Below are 6,523 nucleotides of genomic sequence, written 5' to 3'. Positions count from 1 at the left end.
TTTTAAACCTAATTTTAGTGGATTTTTCTGTGTTTAATACAGTTATAGCTATATTTATTAATGTATTTTTAAAATTCAAGTTCTGATTCATCTTTACGAATAATAAAATCTGCACAATATCAGCTTTCAATTTTACTGGAAACAAAGAATAAGTGTACATACTTTAAATACTACTACGTGACACTCCAACATCAGGAAGGGGAATTAGCTCAAATGGTAGAGCGCTCGCTTAGCATGCGAGAGGTACCGGGATCGATACCCGGATTCTCCACAATTTTTTTTTCTTATTAATTTTTTTTCCTATTTCTTCATCATTATATACTTTCAGATTTCAGCTTTCCCTCTATTTTAATATTCACTTATTATATCATTTTGCATTTTTTTCGCCATATTTTTTGTGGGTGGTGCATGGTGGTAGGCCTACAGGGTAGTACAGGTCTATGTGGAAAGGTACCGGTACGGTATAGTTGAGGCTGATAAAAATTAAAAAGCTAAATATGTCTTTTGTATTGTAAAACCCCGTCATAATTGCTATCTTCAGAAGATAGCAAAAAAATCATCAAACATAAAAATGCAGCAATAATTTTTTGTCAAATTTTTCTGCCAAATGAAGCATAGCTCATTCCTAATCATTCGTTTAGTTCTATAACTGGAGATAAAATAAAAGTGCACTATTTTACTAATTTCTTGAAAAAAGAGCCAAAAACAAGCATTTTCGGCATCTGCCAATCGAGTCACAAAAATCACAGACTTGGAACAAGTCGAAGCATTCAAAATCTTGAGACGGTAATACCGAAATTTTGTTAGTAATTCTCACTTTTTTGTGCACTTTTGTGGTTGGTTAAAAGAATGAAACGTGTCGTTTCCAAAAATTAGTAACAATGCATAAACTGTAATAATCTTAGGCCTAGTACAAGTCTTTAGACTTGATTGTCACAGCATACGAAAAACACCCTAAAAACGCATGTTTTGGCCATTGTTTCCAAAAATTGGCCAAATATTAAAATTTAACTTTTATTGCAAGTTAGGGCTATAAGAATATAGGATTTAGATATGTTTCATTTGGCAAAACACTTTTAATATTTTTTTAATCCCAAAAAATTAGTGCTGTGTTTTTCTGGAGGGAGTAAATGCTGCTGTCTTCAGAAGATAGAAAAACAAAACACATGAAAAAATATAAATATTCTAAAAAACACCGCATAATACGTGTACGTGTTCTAACTAGGTGCGAGTTCAGAACAAAAAATAGCCAACAAACCGAATGTAATGCATTTTTTTTTTTTCATATATAAATGCTAAAATGACGAAACTGAATTACAAACGGGACTTATATAATAGCAGAAATTATCAGGAACGTGAAGGGCCATAAAAATAGAAAACAATGAACTTTACTGATTATATTAAAAAGAGATACCGGTAATGAATCACAACGCTTCGGGCTATAATAATTGGCCGATGAAACTGCTAAATGTATGAATTAACTTTTGTAGGCCTAAAAAAGCCGCATTTGCTATCTTCAGTATAGCCTATATGTTCTCTGGTAGTTGTATGCTGAAAGTGAGAAAAGAACCTCATACTCATGGTAAATGTAAAGACACAAAAATCATGTCTCTCTTGTCATATCTCTTTTAATAAACACATCTTCTCTTATATAGATAGCAAAAAAAAAATCATGAAACATACAAAATATACCAACAAAGTTTCTTAACAGTTTCCGCTGAAGAAATTAATTATATTCTTTGTAGGCTTTAAATGCTATCTTCAGAAGATACAAAAGCAACTCCATGAAAAATAAAAATAAACATCGCCTAACATGCGTTTTAGATGGGCGCGAGTTCAGTAAAAAAAAAGCCAATAGACGAAAGTGCTCAAATGACGAAGATGACAAAAAAATACAAACGGGACTTTAGCAGAGTATATATCAAGAACGTGATGGGAACAAGAAACAAAAATGCAAAACATGACTGATAGGTTTTTAGTGGAAGTAGTGGAGCTCACTTCCTGAAAATATCAAAGCTATAATTTATGCTGCCTCCGTGTTAAGTTCTATTATATGGATGTTTAAACCAAAATCCTCATTGCATTATTAATTATTAATTAAATTTATTAAGATGTGCATTAGATCCATAGACGTAGATCCCGAGGGGATGGGTCCGGGGGATAAATCCCCCAATATGTTGCCAGGGGGGTTGGTCCATACAATCATCCCCCAGTGGCGTAGCGTGGGTCATCCGATTGGGGGGGACACAGACCATGACGGGGGGGCAGCCGTTTTGGCAATTTTCTTATGGGATTTTCTAAATTTTGCAATCGATTGGGGGGGGGCCCTCCGTGCACCTATGACGCTACGCCACTGACCCCCCCCATGTTGACGCCTGTAGGCCTATATAAAAGCCTCATATTTGGTCATTGTATCCCCCAAAGCCCTTTTTTGTGCTACGCGCGAATTTATTCCAACTTTGCACAATATTTCATCAGTTTAGCTTCAAAAATGGTAAATTTTTCTTTAAAAAATAAACTTATTCTGTTGCAAAATTTTAAAAAGGTGCCGGATTCACTATATTTCAAGATTTTTTTCCCTATCCCCCGGTGTCAAGAAATCTATCTGATTTTCTTTTACCTAACTATTTTGGCGTAAAATTACCCGAAAATCTTTGTGGCAGTTGTTACTAATAACAATACACAATGTTTTTGGCAAAGACTCACAAATTTAATCGAAATTATTTTACTCACTGATCAGCCTGAATGAGACCCAATCAGGCCCATTATTTTGAATTGTGTTACTGCCCTCTATTTCATCCATGTTTTTATTAATTTAGAGGGAAGCATTATGCCATATACCAAAAATCAAATTGACTTTATAAGCTTTAAGGCTTAGGGGCGAACTAGTCCAGTCAAAGTGGGTTTTGACTCACCACTAATTGCAACAGAATTTTTTTCACTCCTATGAATGTCAGAGATGTCCCCTGAACAGCTTACAAAAAGTATACTAAAATATACTTTGTGGAAAGGTAGTTTTTGGCGGGAAAAGGTCATACAGGGGTCAAATTTCAAAATCCTCTAGTCATAAGGATTCAGAAAAAATATAGTTTGCCATACCTGTGATGTACGGTTCTTGAGTTATAGCCGAAAAGGTCAAAGGTCAAATGTTGGGTTCAACAGAGGTCAAAAAACTAAAAATTGTCTGATTTAAACCAAAATGGTCTCAAATTGTTCGGCTTGCAAACATAATTCATTTAAAGAATATTTGCACTGTTTAGGTTGTTTAATTATATGCGTAACATCAAAAACTAGGTCGGGGTCAATAGAGTTCAATGGTCAATGACCTCTTTTACCCTGCTACCTAGGTAACGAAGCATCCAAGATATGGCAAACTATTCTTATTTTGGAGTGTTTTTAAAGGATGAACCCATTGAGACCATTTTTAAGGAGATCGGAGCATTTTTTCGAAGTTGACCCACGTGGAGCTCAAAATTTGACCTTTGACCTTTTTGCTTATAACTTGAGAATGGTACATCACAGATATGACAAACTATACTTTTTCTGAATCCTTAAGACTAGAGGAATGCTTTGGTACAGTTTTTAGAAAGATTATAGCAATTTTGAAATCTGACCCCTGTATGACCTTTTCCCGCCAAAAACTCCCTTTCCACCAAGTATATTTTGGTATATTTTTGGTATGATGTTCAAGGGACATCTCTAAAATGTATAAAAGTGAAAAAAATTCTGTTGCAATTAGTGGTGGGTGACACCACTAATTTGTTTAGATTTACTGGACTAAACGTGGTGCAATAATTATGTGTACCCCCGGGGTGGTGAAATATAGGGCGGGGGGGAGATTTTAGGCAGGCCAAAAAGGGGGGCAAGCATTTTTGGCAGATCAAAAGGGGGGTCAAGCGATTTTGGCACTCGGTCGAAAGGGGGCAGGGGTGGGGGCAAGCAATTTTGGCACAGATATTTTGGGTAGGCCTACTGTTTCTATACTACGCCCTAAAAAGGCAAACATAGGAAAACATTAGGAACACGTTCAAATATGCAAAATTTCCTGCTCGCTGCGCTCGCATTAGACTATTATGATATAAAGACAATTTAACGTTTTAAATTCGGGTTCCCCAAAATCTTTCATGTGTAAGGGGGGGGGGGGGAAAGATTTTTTGGCATGTCAAAAGGGGGCGGGCAATGGCTTTTTGGCACGTCGAAAGGGGGGGGCAAGTGATTTTGGCAGACCATTTTGAGAATTCACCACCCCGGGGGACGGGGGTACACATAATTATTGCACCACCCCTTAGCTAGTAGTCAGAGTGGAATTGTGAAAAACTGTGAAGTCATCACAAGAGTAGATATCGCTAGTAGGCCTATACACCAATCCGACTTCGCCATTACTGCGGTGTCCCCGATGTAAAACTGCGGTGTCCCGAGGTCGGGGGTTCTACCCATTATTGCGTGCTACACAGAATTGTACCCGGGAATTGTACACAGTGATATTCAATACACGATCATGAGTATTGAATTACGAATTAAATCTCCCGCTCTGGTTCATCTGTGTTACCGTCAATAGAGGGCCAAATACAGTAAAGGCTTCTCGGATTGGTGTATATAGCTGCTACCCAGCAAACACAAAACGTTTTCGACATCATTCGCAAAAGGTTATAAAAGGTTGTCAGAAAACGTTTAAATGTCGGGTTATATAAAGGGTATATTCAGAGTATAAAATGTTTTCATAACCTTAAAAACATTTTTGATAATCTACTGCTCAGCAAACAAAAATGTTTTACAGAAAACGTTTAAATGTCGGGTTATATAAAGGGTATAAAAAGGTTTTAATAACATTCCAAAAACATTCATGAAAACTTTATACAAAACATTATAAACAGAATGTTATTTTGGGGTTGAAAAAATATTTTGCGAAAAATGTTTGCCCAAAATATTTTCAATAACGTTTTTATGACCTTTTATAACCCGACATTTAAATGTTATTAAAAGGTTTTGAAAAAAACATTTTTAGAACATTTCTGTGTTTGTTGGATTCAAACATTTTAACATAATGTTATTTAAGTATTGACACAATATTTGGCAAAAATGTTTGTAAAAATAGTTTACAATAACATTTTTTGAAAACATTTAAAAATATTGTCGTAGTGTGTTTTCATACAAAACGTTTTAAAACGTTATCATGACCTTTATATAACCCGACATTTTCATGTTATTAAAACGTTTTTACCTAAACCAAAAGCCAAAATATAACTTATTTAAAACGTTTTTAAAACGTTTTGTGTTTGCTGGGTAGTGACCAAAGAATGGTGAGAGTCTGGATTCACATGAGCAGACAGTTAGCCAGACTTAAATTCATCGAGAGCCAGAGAAAGAAGAAAGTTAACTTGCTTAAAAGAATTTCAAATCCAATTGCGAAATAGATTTCATATCTTGGAAGATGAACATCTCAACATAGATGACAGATGCAGCCTGATAACAAACATCATCTTAGAAGAGGCAGCATCTAACAGATGCCATCATGTAGCACCTCCGTGCAAGTAAAAGATCCAAACAGAAGACAGAGGAGGATATTGAAATCGACCAATTGAACTCAAAAGAAAGCAACTCAGGGAAAAAGATAACAAGTCAGCAAGGGAGAAAGTAGAATATGCCGAACTTGTTAAAACAACCAGAAAGACTCGAAGACAGAGAAATAGAAAGAGGAATCCAAAAACTGCGCAAAAAAGATGGTTCACCAAATTCAAATAGGGAGGAAATCCTCAAAATATGTTCAGACTTTTATCAAGAACTATAGGGTAAATTGGGGTAAATGGAACGCTTAAGCAATAAATCACTTTCTGTGGTCAGGAGGGTATCCATATATGATTTTTGTATGTTTCAATAAGTAGATAATATGTTTTTACAACTTGTTTTAACAGATAAACCCCCATTTTATGGCTTTGTTTCTTGTATCGATCCAAATAAATGCATGGTCATGGTGTTCCAGTTACCCCAACAAATTGGGGTAAATGGAACAGTGGGATGGGTAATTGGAACAAGGGGCATTATTGGCAAGGAGCCTACATTCATAGCTATATTTACATTGAAAAGACATCAGAATACTTTATTTAACATATATTTTGTGACTAAACAAAAGATTAACAAAAATAATTTTGTTTTCATGTTTTTTTATAAACATGGTAAAATACCACATAAAAATACACTTTCTTTCGGTACATAACAGAAAAAATGGTTTTCAGATTTTTTAGAAATCAATAGGAGGCCTAATCTACCATGAATTAGTTATTTGTAGTATATAATTTCATAATAATTAAACCAATTAGTAAAAAAAAATATTAACATGTCATATTATTTGAAGTCAGTCAACCGTGTTCCATTTACCCCAAGTGGATCTGTTGTGGGGTAAATGGAACACCAAACTAATTAATTAGCTAATTAGCATATTAATTTGCATAATTTCATCATTAAAATCTGCAATTTTATTGTTTAAAACATTTATGTTATTGTTGATAACAAACATATTGCCAAT

At 34.9% G+C, this 6,523-nt stretch overlaps 1 non-coding gene across 1 annotated transcript; it reads left to right on the top strand.

The window, feature by feature from the left end:
* Nucleotides 1-198: 198 nt before the first annotated feature.
* Nucleotides 199-271, top strand: Trnaa-agc (transfer RNA alanine (anticodon AGC)). The gene has a single exon. It is a non-coding gene; the product is annotated as a tRNA-Ala (tRNA).
* The last annotated feature ends 6,252 nt before the right edge of the window (nt 272-6,523 follow it).

This window comes from Amphiura filiformis, chromosome 3, assembly GCF_039555335.1.
Source record: "Amphiura filiformis chromosome 3, Afil_fr2py, whole genome shotgun sequence".
Taxonomy (NCBI): Eukaryota; Metazoa; Echinodermata; class Ophiuroidea; order Amphilepidida; family Amphiuridae; genus Amphiura; species Amphiura filiformis.
The sequence above is the reverse complement of the archived record's forward strand: the minus strand, read 5'-3'. Positions and strand labels throughout refer to the sequence as shown.